At 43.4% G+C, this 15,562-nt stretch overlaps 1 pseudogene; it reads left to right on the top strand.

Annotated features, from left to right (window-relative positions):
- Window positions 1-6,968: 6,968 nt before the first annotated feature.
- Window positions 6,969-7,539, top strand: LOC137773353 (small ribosomal subunit protein eS10-like; annotated as a pseudogene).
- Window positions 7,540-15,562: the final 8,023 nt, after the last annotated feature.

Below are 15,562 nucleotides of genomic sequence, written 5' to 3'. Positions count from 1 at the left end.
GCATGTGGATATCCAGTTGTCCCGGCACCCTTTGTTTTATTTTTTAGTTTTTGTTTTGTTTTGTTTTGGCCATGTCTCATCTTGCAGGATCTTAGTTCCCTGATCAGGGATTGAACCCAGGCCCCAGCAGTGAAAGCACCGAGACCTAACCACTGGACCGCCAGGGAACTCCCCCCAGCACCCTTTGTTGAAGAGACTATTCTTTCCTCCATTGAGTGGTCTTTAAACCTTTGTCAAAAATCAGTTGGCCATAAACATGTAGGTTTATTTCTGGACTTCTATTCCATTGGTCTATTGTCTATCCTTATACCAATACCACACTACTTTGGTTACTGTAGCTTTGTAGTTTGTTTTGAAATCAGGAAGTTTGAATCCTTCAACTTTGTTTTTCTTTTTCAAGATGATTCTGGCTCTTCAGGGCAAGTATTTCCTTTTAGCTCTAAAGCCAATTTCTGCTTTTAGCTAGGTTTGTGACTGTTTCCGGACCATTATGGGTGCCTCCAGCCATGATGACATTATTTGGAATAATGCCATTTCTCCAAACAAGGCGTTATTCCTCTAAACAGAAAGAGACGTATCTGGGTCTTTGTGGAACCACATTTAGTTCATGAGAAAAAAATTAAGTCAAACAAGATTCTAGCTTTAGTTTTTTGGTATCATACAAGTGAAAACAATACATTTATGGGCTGAAATATTTGTCTAAATAGAAGACACAGAAATCCATTTTCTGTAGTTTAGACATAATTCTAGACACTATGGTGAGTCTAACATGGTGGACACAAAGTCAAGGTTTGAATGATATTTTTGCTGTGTGAGGGCTGTAAGGCAGGTCCATTTGAACAAAAACCTTGTGGGTACACTTTTCTTCTTTTGCCCCTCCCTTTCCATTGCCCATCTTGCCTTTTCTTCTTCCTAACTTCCTTCCTGGTCTTATTCTCACACCTCCTTCTCTGAAGATCTTTCTACCCTCTCTCTCTTTTCCTTGCCCGAATTCTCCTTCTTGCCCTTTAAAACTCCCACCCCCTGACTGAATCCCAACTCAACTTTAGGAAAACAATTTGGTCAAACTGATCCTCAGAGAGTGGTGTAAACGGCTAACTCACTAACACTCAGCCTTCAGTGTTCATTTGTTAGCCCAAGAAGAAGCCAGCAGGTAGAATAATTGCAGATTGTCTAGGAAAGCCATTTGAGTCCCTCCGGGTCTTTCATAAAATCACTCCAGCGAGCCTATGGTGCATATATTTTGAGACAACCTAGTACTCTGTCTCAGTTTTCTGTTTTTCTTTAGAGTGGAACCTGGACCATCACATGTGGCGGGGAGTGTTGTAGAGGGAGATCTAGGGCTGGTTCCTTCCGGTCCCACCTTAGTCAAGTCCTGAGCCCTTCCTTTTACTCCATCAGTGGATCCCTCTGGACATCCAAGTTTTCTCTTTCTGCTCTGGGCTATTGTGCCATGTGTTGTTCACACAGGGTCATTCTTGAATGACCAGCATGTTTTGTGTTGCCTGCTGCCTATGACTGGCCTTCACTGACTCCCATAAGAAGGACTCTGACCTTGATGTAGATTCATTCCCCTTTCTTGTGGCTTCCCAGTGGTAAGGAGGGCTGCCTGCAGTTGGAGGTTCTATTCTTGGAACTTCCTCTCCCCAAAGCACTGTGGTTCATAGCCAACTGCCTGGGCTGGTATTAGACCACCTCTCCTTTTCACTTCACAGGGACAGGACCCCTCACACAACTTCCTGGATTCCATTTTATTTGTTTGTTTTGTTTTGTTTTTTTAGTTCATGTATATTTCTAATAGGTATATTGGATCCTGTGTCCCAGTCAGCATAACTCTCCCCAGTTTTGAAACAGTTCAGATAATTATCTGACCTCACCTTCTAAACATCACTTAACTCTAATACGAGAGAAAAGTCTTCAGTTTGTCAGGAGCAGAACTTGACTGGAGAAGAGGAAAACAAAGCCCATAATTATAATAAATATGCAATAGCACAACAGCAGCATTTAGGATCTTTAAAATTATATTCAGGTCCTTTTGTGTCTCACTTATTTCACTTAGTATAATGTCCTCAAAGTTCATCTGCAGCATGTGTCAGAACTTCCTTCCTTTCTAAGGCTGAATAATATTCTATGGTATGTACATACCACGTTTTGTTTATCCATTCATCTGTAGATGGATATTGGGTTGTTTCCACCTTTTGGCTATTGTGAACAACACTGCTATTAACTTTGGTGTGCAAATATTTGTTCAAGTCCTAATTTTTTATTATTTGGGGTATATACCATAGAAATAGATCATATGCTTTATCATACCTCCCTATTCTATTCCATTTAGCTGCCTATTCTTTCATCAGAAGGATACCTTTCTTTTTTATCTTGCATGGTTTTTTGTTTGTTTGTTTTGTTTTTTAACATCTTTATTGGAGTATAATTGCTTTACAATGGTGTGTTAGTTTCTGCTTTATAACAAAGTGAATCAGTTATATATATACATATGTTCCCATATCTCTTACCTCTTGTGTCTCCCTCCCTCCCACCCTCCCTATCCCACCCCTCTAGGTGGTCACAAAGCACCGAGCTGATCTCCCTGTGCTATGCGGCTGCTTTCCACTAGCTATCTATTTTACGTTTGGTTATCCTGCATGTTTTAATAATTTTTTTTTTTTTTTGTATGTGTTTATTGGGATGTGTTTCCCATTCATCTTGATTCAGGGTGATTTTAGTGCTGCTTCTGTCTGAAGGAGCAACCTTCTGTAAGCCTTGCTTTTCTCTTGTAGGCTGGCAGAGGACAGTAGAGCAGCCAATACACAAAACTACTGTTTGTGCATGGCTAAAGACGGTGGTGATTTTATAGCATCCCGGGCATTTCACATCCATGAAATAGGAACTGGGGCTCTGCACCAAGCACTTCTTCTTGTGTTTCATCTTCTCTTCTGGAGAGGGATGAAAGAAATCCCTTGCAAGAGGCATGTTCTCGTGGGAAGGTCGTCACTGCCGGAAAGGCTGTTATGTTTTAATATCTGATAGGACTGGTCTCTGAACTCCACCCTCCCTCCATTTCCTTTACTTTTTCTGAATTACGTTGAGTATTTTCTCTTATTAATTTATTGGGGAGAACTTTAGAAACTGATACATTACCACGCTAACAAAAGAGACACCTTTGTTTACAACCATTCTTTTTTTATTTTTTGGCCATACTGCGCAGCTTGCGGGATCTTAGTTCCCCGACCAGGGATTGAACCTGGGCCTATGGCAGTGAAAGTGCCAAGTTCGAACCACTGGACTGCCAGGGAATTCCCTGTTTACAACCATTCTTTATATATTCCTTACTGTATTCTGATGCAGTTCATATGTGCTCCAAACATCCATGGTGATTTATACTGGAAGTGGTGTGCATGCAATTTGTGATTTTGTTGAAATATTATTGCAATAGCCTTAGAAAAGCAGTTGACACACATGAAAGTGTTAATTTGAGCCAACTGATACCAAGGGATAATGCTTGATTTGTGGTAAGAGGTTTCATCAAAATATTTCTCCTAGTTGTCACTTAGCAAAGGTAATTGCTTACTAAGCTAGTCTCTTTGCATAAATTTCAATTTTCCAGCATTTGATTAAACTTGACAATTGGGATTCTCCATGGTAACAGTGGAGCAAGATGCTACACCTTCCAAAAAACATAAAAATAGTGCTCTCTCATTTGTTGCCTGGCAGCAATACTCCTTGTTTTTACTCACAGGAAAATTTATTTTTGCTGATTGGCGTAACTTTGGCAGGGAAAGGGAAAGGACAAAATAGTTCTCTCAGCAATCAAAAATTGATAGGGCAGTTTAACCTTTTCCTTTTTTTAAAGACCCAGGTGAGGTCTTCATAACTTTAAATAGCATAAAAAGCATATACTATACAAAAGCATAAAGCATATAAAATACAAAGGCAGAGTGAGTACGATCAGAGAGGAGCCTTCAGTAAGAGTCTTTGAGGACAAAGGTTCTTTGATTAAGGGACACACTAGATGAAGCAGTTGCGGTTCTCAAGCAGTGTGGGTTCAAACTGCATTTATAAGGCTTAACGATACATCTTAGTCTAAATTTCATTTTATCTCCCATCCTGGTTGGTCCCTGTGGTAGATAGTATTTTTGTTCATGACTCTTTCTTCCCTCCCCATCCTCGCCATGGCTTACTACAGACAGAGCACGCTTCTCTAACTCACTCACTTTGGGTTTGGTCTAGAGAATGTGGGTGAATGTAACAAACGTCGTGTCTGACCAGAGGCTCTACATGAATTTGTGAAATTTGGCTTGACCTCCTGCACATTTGCTATGAGGAGAGAATGCCCTGCATAGCCATTGCCCCTTCAGCCTGGGTCCTGGAATGAGAAACACGTGGAGCAGACCCAAATCTAAGGTCAGGGGAAGCCTGGCCACCCACATGCTGTGCGCAGACCAGCGAGAGAAAAATAAACGTTTGTAGTTATAAATCACTGACATTTGGGAGCTGATTACTATGTAATATTATTACAGCAAAAACCTGACTAATATGGTCATCAAAAAAAAAAAAAAAAGAAATGGTTCTGAAGAACCTAGGGGCAGAACAGGAATAAAGATGCAGATGTAGAGAATGGACTTGAGGACACGGGGAGGGGGAAGGGTAAGCTGGGCCGAAGTGAGAGAGCGGCATGGACATATATACACTACCAAATGTAAAATAAATAGCTAGTGGGAAGCAGCCTCATAGTACAGGGAGATCAGCTCCGTGCTTTGTGTCCACCTAGAGGGGTGGGATTGGGAGGATGGGAGGGAGACACAAAGGGAGGAGAAATGGGGATAAATGTATATGTATAGCTGATTCACTTTGTTATAAAGCAGAAACTAACACACCATTGTAAAGCAAACATACTCCAATAAAGATGTTAAAAAAAAAAAAGATTGTTCCTATTAGCACCTACTGTGAGCAATCATACAGACTTTAGAATGTGCATGCTGGGTTCTGATTAGCTGGTCCCCATCTTTCCAGTCATCAGTCAGATGGAGCAAAGTCTGATTAAATGACTGGCTTGTCCTGATGACGCTGAGGGTGTTCTTCTTTTTTTTTTTTTTAATTTATTTATTTATTTTATTTTTATTTTTGGCTGCATTGGGTCTTCATTGCTGCTCGCCAGCTTTCTCTAGTTGCGGCGAGCGGGGGCTACTCTTCATTGAGGTGCGCGGGCTTCTCATTGCGGTGGCTTCTCTCGTTGTGGAGCATGGGCTCTAGGTGCACAGGCTTCAGTAGTTGTGGCACGCGGGCTCAGTAGTTGTGGCTCACGGGCTCTAGAGCACAGGCTCAGTAGTTGTGGCACACGGGCTTAGTTGCTCCACCGCTTGTGGGATTTTCCTGGACCAGGGCTCGAACCCGTGTCCCCTGCATTGGCAGGCGGATTCTTAACCACTGCACCACCGGGGAAGTCCCCCCTTATTTTAATCATCTAACTGGTGCCCCTAAATTCCCAAATTTCAGTTCTTCCACAATGTCTTACCCACTTTTTAGCTTCAGTCAGTCTCTGAAAACAACCAAGTGTAAAAGAAACAACATGGGTATAAAAAAGAGCCCTGGGGACTTCCCTGGCGGTCCAGTGGTTAGGACTCCATGCTTTCACTGCTGGGCCTGGGTTCAAGCCCTGGTTAGGGAACTAAGATCACACAAGCCTTGAGGGACAGCCAGAAAGAAAAACAAACAAAAAAAAGAGCCCTGGTCTGTCGGGAAAGATTCCAGTTCCAGCCCTTCCCTTCTCTGTAGGACCTCAGCTTCCAATATGCAAAGGGAAGGATTGGGATAATTAGGGGTTAGAAACTCAAATGCCTAGAGCAGCCAGGGAGGGACAAATGACAGGAACAAATGGGGCTGTGTTGGACTGGAGGAGCCCACCCACCCTCAAGGAAGCACCGCTGCAGGTCCCAGGTTACCAGGCTTTCCTATTTATCCAGGCACTGGAAGTCGGGTTTTTATATGGAATCTCCTGATTTTTGAATATTAGCAGATGCACTTCAAAACGTTTTGTGAATTCCTTGCAGGCCAAATTAACCTCACCTATGAATCCGTCTGGCACATGGTGAGCTGACCCTGGCTCAGATGCTCTTTAAGGCAGGGGTCCCCAACCCCCGGGCCGCGGACCGGTACCTGTTAGGAACCCGGCCACACAGCAGGAGGTGAGAGGCGGGGGAGCGAGCAAAGCTTCATCTGCCGCTCCCCGTTGCTCCCCATCGGTCTTACTGCCTGAACCATCGCTCGTATTACCGTCGGAACCATCCCCACCACCCGGGACTGTGGAAAAACTGTCTTCCACGAAACCGGTCCCTGGTGCCAAAAAGCTGGGGACTGCTGCTTTAAGACCCATTGTTTCACGCTCCCGGAATCCACTCAGGCGCCACCTAGTGACGGCGACTGTCACAGTTCCCAAGAAGGCAGTACAGGAAAAGGACTTTCTTTTTTTTGGCCTCGCTTGGTGTGGCATGCGGGATCCCAGTTCCCCCAACCCGAACCCCAACCAGGGATCACACGCACGCCCCCTGCAGCGGAAGTGCGGAACCTTAACCACTGGATCACCAGGGACTTCCTGAAAAGGACTTTTTAAATAGATCGATTAGGAGGTAATTTATTTGTATGCCAAAAAAATTAATTTTCTAAATGACTTCCTAAATGGCCTCTCAGGTGTAATTAGAATATAACCAGATAGATCAAAATCATACACGATTTACTCACAGCTAATTGGGAACATAGGATTATGCAAGTGAATAACATTTATTATTTACTACATTCCAGGCGCTGTTCTGCTTTAAAGTATTGTTTCATCTAATCCTCACCATAATCCTATGAATTAAGTACTATTACTACCCTGATTTTATCAGATGGAGAAACTGAAGCCCAGAAAGATCGTGTAACTTATAACAAAGTCACACAGCCGATACCCCTTCCTTTCCAGCTCCGACCCCGGACCCAGCAGCCGTCGCGATGTTGATGCCCAAGAAGAACCGGATTGCCATTTATGAACTCCTTTTTAAGGAGGGAGTGATGGTAGCCAAGAAGGACATCCACATGCCTAAGCACCCCGAGCTGGCAGACAAGAATGTGCCCAATCTTCACGTCACGAAGGCCATGCAGTCTCTCAAATCATGAGGCTACATGAAGGAACAGTTTGCCTGGAGACATTTCTACTGGTACCTAACCAACGAGGGTATCCATTATCTCTGGGATTACCTCCACCTGCCCCCTGAGATCGTGCCTGCTAACCTGCGCCGCAGTCGTCCTGAGACTGGCAGGCCACGGCCCAAAGGTCTGGAGGGAGAGCGACCTGCAAGACTCACAAGAGGGGAAGCCGACAGAGACACCTACAGATGAAGCGCTGTGCCCTCTGGTGCCGACAAGAAAGCCGAGGCCGGGGCTGGGTCAGCAACCAAATTCCAGTTTAGAGGCAGATTTGGTCGTGGACGTGGTCAGCCACCTCAGTAAAGTTTGGAAGAGATTGTTTTGTGTTGAATTAACGTGTAGCCAGAAAAGATTAAAAAAAAAAAAAAAAAAAAAAGTCACACAGCCACTTAGTAGTGGAGCTGGGATTGGAACCCGGGCAGCCTTAGTCAAGAGGGTATGCTCTCCTAGATAGAAGCTAGATTAAGGCATCATGGTTGTAATAGTCACTTCAGTTGCAAATGACAAAAACTGAAGCAAAAACAAGGCAGGGTTGGGGTGGGAGGATTTCTGGATGTAGAAATATCTGGAGTCCAAACAGCGGCATCTCTCCCCTCTGTCCCCCACTAGGTTCTGCCTTCTTCTGGTTTGTCTAATCTCAAGAAGGCACAGGACAAACATGGTACCTTCTGGCACCACAAAGCAATGGGAAAAGAGCGGTTGTTTAGTGAAAGGTCCTGAAAAAAAAAGGCTCACGTTTTAGAGAAAAAAAAAAAACTGGATCCCTACCTAACACCACACACAAAAGTGAGATCCAGACAGATTAAAGACCTAAATGGGAAGATAAGCATATAAATTTAAAATGAGAAAATGTGAGAGTCTATGTTGAGAAGGACTTCAATGAAACTCAAAAGCACACACCATAGGAAAAAATTGATAAAGCTGATGACCTATTTGTGTTCAATGAAGAACAGTACGGAAAACGTCAACAAATAACAAAGATAGGAGAAGACAGTTATAATGTCTAAAATTGATAGGTGACTAATATCTAGGATGTACAAGAGACTCTTGCAAATCAACAAGAAGGAACCCCATGGGAAAATGAGCAATTAATAGGAGACAAAGCAAAAAGGCCTATGCTGGGATGCTCAAACTCACTAGTAACTAGAGAAATACAAAAGGAAACAGCATTGAGAGTTCACTTTACACTTTTTAGACCAGCAAAAATTAGAAAGATGGATAATGCCACGTGTTGGTTGGGATTAGGGGCATAGGGTCCTGCAGGCCCCGCTGGCAGGAGTGGTGCAGATGTTCTGAAGAGCAATCGGGCATTTCTTAGTGACATAAGAATATACATACCCTGGGCCACAGAATATATTCCTGGTTATATGTCCCAAAGGATTTTTCATCCTGGCCCATATGGGAACCAGGATGAGAGCGTTTATCATAGTATAGTTTGTGTTGACAGATAATTGGACACAATCTAAGTATTCACGCTGTGGGAGTGGAAACACAAAACACAGCGGAGCCCCACCCAGCTGCCCCCAGAGCAGAAAGAAAGAGAGACTCAGGGCAGTCGAGGCCAGGTGCAGTCAGGCTACACTTGCTCTCAGCAAGTGCCTGCAGCAACCTCTGGAAGAAAAGATGGGTGGGGAGGTGGAAACCGGGGCAGCCACTGCCTGGGGTTGCCAGACTTAGCAAATTGAGGTGAACTTGTTTTCACCCCGAGAATGTACTCAGAGTTATGGATCTTCAAGGCTTTTATTTTTTATAAAAAGCACCAAGGAGCTTTTTTCCCCTGCATGTACAAACCCCCGCAGAGAGAGCAACGATGTGTTTTATCTGCACAGAGGCTCCCGCTTGGACAAACTCCCCAAGGCAGCGGTGAATTCCCAGGATGCAAGGCCCCTGGAGGGAGGTCCTGGCTCCGTAAACCAAGACATAAGTGTCTGATGACTGTCTGTGATGATCTCGCTCTTTAGTGACATTGGGTTCTACCCTCCTTGTGTTTCTGGATATTTTGATGAAAAGCATGAACTTGCCTGAGTTTGAATCGGCCCCACCCCTTACTAGCTGTGACCTCTCTGTGCCTGAGACTTCAAGTCTCTAAGACAGAGATCAAAACACAACCTACGTCATAGGTTTTTGGTAAAGAGTCATGAGTTGGTTCTGTAAAGTATTTAAACTGCCTGGCACAGGGTAAGGGGTATAAAAAAAATACTGGCCATTATTATCAAGGCCACTTGGGATTTCTGATTCTTGGTCCAGATTAACCCAGATCTGTTTTATATCCACCAACATCACCTACCTCTGGTAATAATCTAGTTCCATGTTGTGCACATACACAATCCAGTCCAGGCACCCTCCTTGGATGGGAGGGAAAACTGTGTGCGTCCAGCTCCTGGGGATTTAACAAAGCCAGAACCTGTTGCCTTTTTCAAATATCCCACAGGGCAACATATAATAAATACTATTATTAATATTATTCCTTTTTTTACAAATGGGGAAACTGATGAACCAAAGAATGATATAAATAATGAAACTCAAAGCCTTCTCTGACATAAATTGTACCAATGTTTTCTTAGGTCAGTCTCCCAAGGCAATAGAAATAAAAACAAAAATAAACAAATGGGACCTAATCAAACTTACAAGTTTTGCACAGCAAAGGAAACCATAAACAAAACGAAAAGGCAACCTACAGAATGGGAGAAAATATTTGCGAACAATGTGAACGACAAGGGCTTAATTTCCAAAATATACAAATAGCTCATACAACTCAACACCAAAATCAAACAACCCAATCAAAAACATGAGCAGAACGGTGCCGACCAGAGGCCTCTGGCTGGCCGTCTGTCCTCACAGCACTGGCTATTGTGGACAGAAATGTGGGAGAGCTTTCCCTGGCTCTCTGTGTTGGATTCTTCCTGGACTTGGAGCCCTTGGGTGTTCTGTACAGTAAGTTGTGCTGTGGGCTGCCTGGCGCTCTGGACTGTGGTGTGAGGCCAGAGAGAATGGGGTTCAAGAGCCACCTGGTTTTTCTTCTGTGATGCCGACCTCATCTTACTCCCTGGCCGTCATCCCTTGGGGCTCCCACGTGCTGGGGGTTCAGGGAAGGTCCCCAAGGGGTGCAGAGCTCCATGGAGACGCCCGGTGGGGGCAGAGTCTACACCTCATCAAAGGGCATCAGGCGAAGTTTGCCTTTTTCTGAAATGCTGTTGTGAATAAAGAGATTGATCCCTGACCAAAAAAAAAAAAAAATGGGCAGAAGACCTAAACAGACATTTCTCCAAAGAAGACATATAGGCAGTGTCATGTGTCAATAGGCACATGAAAAGATGCTCCGTGTCACTAATCATTAGAGAAATGCAAATCAAAACTACAATGAGGTATCATCTCACACCAGTCAGAATGGCCATCATTAAAAAGTCTACAGGGACTTCCCCGCTGGGGCAGTGGTTAAGAATCCACCTGCCAATGCAGGGGGCATGGGTTTGAGCCTTGGTCCGGGAAGATCCCACATGCTGTGGAGCAACTAAGCCCATGCGCCACAACTACTGAGCTTGTGCTCTAGAGCCCGCAAGCCACAGCTACTGAGCCCACGCGCCACAACTACTGAAGCCCGCACGCCTAGAGCCTGTGCTCCGCAACAAGAGAAGCCACCGTAATGAGAAGCACGTGCACCGCAACAAAGCCCGCTGAAGCTGAAGCCCGCTTGCTGCAACTAGAGAAAGCCCGCATGCAGCAACAAAGACCCAACGCAGCCAAAAATAAATAAATAAATATATTTTTTTTAAAAAAAGTCTACAAATAATAAATGCTGGAGAGGATGTGGAGAGAAGGGAAGCCTCCTACACTGTTGGTGGGAATGTAAGTTGGTGCAGCCACTATGGAGAACAGTATGGAGGTTCCTCAGAAAACTAGAGTTACCATATGACCCAGCAATCCCAGGATATATATAATCTTGGGCATTTATCCATACAAAACTATAATTCAAAAAGATACATGCGGGCTTCCCTGGTGGCGCAGTGGTTGAGAGTCTGCCTGCCAGTGCAGGGGACACGGGTTCGAGCCCTGGTCTGGGAAGATCCCACATGCCGCAGAGCGACTAGGCCCGTGAGCCACAATTGCTGAGCCTGCACGTCTGGAGCCTGTGATCTGCAACAAGAGAGGCCGCGACGGTGAGAGGCCCACGCACCGCGATGAGGAGTGGCCCCCACTTGCCGCAAATGGAGAAAGCCCTCACACAGAAACGAAGACCCAACACAGCCATAAATAAATAAATAATTTTTTTAAAAATATAAATAAATAAATAAAATGGTACCCATTCTCACAATTAAAAAAAAAAAAAAAAGATACATGCACCTCTATGTCCATAGCAGCACTATTCGCAATAGCCAACACATGGAAACAACCTAAATGTCCATCGACAGATGAATGGATAAAGAAGATGCGGTACATATATACAATGGAATACTACTCAGCCATAAAAAAGAACAAAGTAATGCCATTTGCAGCAACATGGATGCAAGTAGAGATTATCATACTAAGTTAAGTAAGTCAGAAAGAGAAAGACAAGTGCCATATGATATCACTTATAGGTGGAATCTAAAATATGACACAAGTGAACCTATTTACGAAGCAGAATCAGACTCACAGACAGAGAGAACAGACTTGTGGTTGCCAAGGGGGAGGAGGGTAAGGGAAGGATGGACTGGGAGTTTGGGGTTAGCAGATGCAAACTATTATATATAGAATTGATAAACAACAAGGTCTTACTGTATAGCACAGGGAACTATATTCAATGTCCTGGGATAAACCATAATGGAAAAGCATATGAAAACATACACACACACACACACACACACACACATATGGCCATGAATGTCTCCTGAGCCACTAGCTTCCCATATATGTGTATATATATATATATATATATATATGTATATATAAAACTGAGTCACTGTGCTGTGCAGCAGAAATTAACACAACATTGTAAATCAACTATACTCCAGTAAAAAAAATAAACAGTAATGAAACTCACACCACTCATTCCTGGGAGGTGAGATTTAAACCCAGATATTTTGATGCTACAGACACTCCCTTACCATCCTTCTAGAGCTGGAGCTCTCCTGCCTGCATTTCTGTCCCTCCCAGGGCTCTGCTCTCTAAGGCAGCACAGGAGGTGAACATGTCCTCAGGCCTTTGCCTTTTAACTGGCAACACGTGGAGCTACAAAGCCCTTCAAAGCCCAAACAGGCTGAGGCTACACTGATGAAATTAGTAGGCAGTGGTATTAGGATTTTAGGATTGAGCATCCAGCCTGGCAATTTAGTCTTCCTCCTAAAGCAGTCACTGCAATAATCCCTGCCCAGTTAAGACCACTGAATAATGATAATAATAACAAACATTACAGAGTACTTAATTAGGTGCCAACCCCATACCGAGTGCTTCACGTGTATTATCTCATTTAATCAGCTAAACAATTAGTTGGGTACTATTATTATCCCCTCCCACTTTTCAGATAAGGAAACTGAGGCTTAGAAAACTGAAGTTAAGGTTGTCTGTAGCCAGGAAGCAGCGTGCTGAGATATGCATCAGTGGAATCTGATCACTTGTTCCTGTAGCATTTTATTTCCAGAATGTCTCCTGAGCCACTGGCTTCCCCAATATCTGCACCCACCATCACCAGGACTACCAAAAAAGGAAATCAAATGATGGGCTTCATAAGACATCGAAAACATTATTTTACGTTTCCAAAGCTGTACTTGTTCCAATGGGCGCTGAGTGGGAAGGAAAAAATAGTGTTAACCTCTACATTAGCGAGTCCTCCCCACCAGCCTGATTCAGCCCCCTAAACAATAGATATAATTACACTGAACAACTGTGTGTTTATTTCCATGTCTAGACACAGAGGTTGCATTTGAAAACAAAAGAGAAGAGAAAAAGGAAAGCACCCTGCTGTTTTTTTAATTCTTTGTGTCAAACTTTTTCTCTGCCTGGATGCCTTTCTTGTGATCAGGAGAGTATCAAGACTTTTAAAAACAAACAAACAAACAAACAAACAAAAAAACCCTTTTGTAGAGGAATTGGTATTAGTTTAGGAGTAAAACAACAATTATTTAAACAGCCTCTAGTCTGAGTAGAAACAAGTCATTTTAAACCTTAGAGGATTCACCACCTGCCAATGCAGGGGTCACGGGTTCAATCCCTGGTCCGGGAAGATCCCACATGCTGCGGAGCAACTAAGCCCGTGTGCTACAACTACTGAGCCCGAACACCACAACTACTGAAGCCCCCCCCCACCCTAGAGCCCATGCTCTGCAACAAGAGAAGCCACCACAATGAGAAGCCCGCGCACCACAACGAAGAGTAGCCCCCACTCGCTGCAACTAGAGAAAACCCACACGCGGCAACAAAGACCCAACACAGCCAAAAATAAATTAAATTAAATTAAAAAACAAAACAAAACAAAAAAACCTTAGAGGATTCAGAAAATCGTGAATGGATGCTAAAGCTAATGATAGAGTTTCACGAGGAATAGGTTTTTTACATAGTGTCAGAGTACTTCCCCACAAATTACATATTGATTGTAAAGGGGCAACTTGACAGTGGCAAGACCTGCCAGACAGCAGCTTTATCACGCAATCCAAGTTCACATCACCAGTATTGAGACAAAGTGACACCAGGAAAACTGACAGCAGGTGCCTCCTGAAATAAGGCACTGAGAAAGACAACATCATTTCTGCCCCAAAATGCATGACCTGAATCTAAACATGAAGGAACTGCAGACAAGCTCAAATGGAAGGACAGTTTACAAAATAACTGGCCTATATTCTTCAAAGGCATCAATGTCATGGAAGACAAAGACAGATTGAAGAACTGTTTTCAGATTAAAGAAGAACGAAGTACAATTGAGTGGATTTTAGTTTATTCTCAGAGGTTTGCAATCCTCATTACTCTCTGATTCCAGGACATTTTCATCATCCCGCAAAGAAACTCACAAACTCATTAGCAGTCACTCCCCATCCCCCTCCTCCCAGCCCTGCAACCACTGATCTACTTTCTGTATCTATGGATTTGCCTATTCTGGACATTTCATATGAACAGAATCATAGAGTATGTGGTCTTTTGCAACTGGCTTCTTTCACTTAGCATGTTTTCATGTTGTAGCATGTGTCAGTACTTTTCTCCTTTTTACGGCCAAATGACGTTACATTGTATAAGATATACCACATTTTGTTTATCCATGCATCAGTTGACAGGCTGTTTCCTTTTTTTTTTTTTTTTTTTGGATATTATGAATAATGCTGCTATGAACATTTATGTATAAGTATTTGTGGGAACATTTGTTTTCACTTCTCTTGGGTGATCTATCTGGGAGCGGAACTGCTGGGTTTTAAGTTTTTGAACTGCTTTTGGAAGTGGCTACACTATTTTACATTTCCAACACAATGTATGTTCCAATTTCTCCACATCCTCACCAACATTTTCTATTGCCCATCTTTTTTATTATAGCCATCCTAGTGGGTGTGAAATGGTATCTCGTTATGGTTTGACTTGCATCTCTAATGACTGATGATGTTGAGCATCTTTTCATGTGCTTATTGGCCATTTGGATATCTTTGGAGGAACTTCTGTTCAGATCCTTTGTCCATTTTTTTTTTTAAATTTATTTATTTATTTATTTTTGGCTGTGTTGGGTCTTCGTTTCTGTGCGAGGGCTTTCTCTAGTTGCAGCAAGCGGGGGCCACTCTTCATCGCGGTGCGCGGGCCTCTCACTATCGCAGCCTCTCTTGTTGCGGAACACAGGCTCCAGACGCGTAGGCTCAGTAATTGTGGCTCATGGGCCTAGTTGCTCCGCGGCATGTGGGATCTTCCCAGACCAGGTCTCGAACCCATGTCCCCTGCATTGGCAGGCAGATTTTCAACCACTGCGCCACCAGGGAAGCCCCCTTTGTCCATTTTTAAATTGGGTTGTCTTTTTATGGTTGAGTTGTAAGCGTTCTTTTTATATTCTGGATACTAGACTTTTACCAGATACGTAATTGCAAATATTTCCTCCCACTCTGTGAGTGATCTTTTAATTTTCTTGATAGTGTCTTTTGATGCACAAAAGTTTTTAATTTTCATGAAGTCCAACGTATCTGTTTTTTCTTTGGTTGCTGTGCTTGAAGTGTCATATATTAAACCACATATCTATGTAAGAAACCACTGCCTAATCCAAGGTCACAAAGATTCATACCCATGTTTTCTCCTAAGAATTTTATAGTTTTAGCTTCTTTGGATTTTGAAGGCAAAATTATACCACCTTTGAATGTGCTGCTCCAGCCCACTTGCCTTAAAGAAGCCAGTTTTAAGTGGGGTCCCAGAGCAATAAAACTCTGCAGTGAATCCAGGCTGCGGT

This window comes from Eschrichtius robustus, chromosome 12 (genome assembly GCF_028021215.1).
Source record: "Eschrichtius robustus isolate mEscRob2 chromosome 12, mEscRob2.pri, whole genome shotgun sequence".
Taxonomy (NCBI): domain Eukaryota; kingdom Metazoa; phylum Chordata; class Mammalia; order Artiodactyla; family Eschrichtiidae; genus Eschrichtius; species Eschrichtius robustus.
This window is presented reverse-complemented; position numbering and strand designations above follow the sequence as displayed.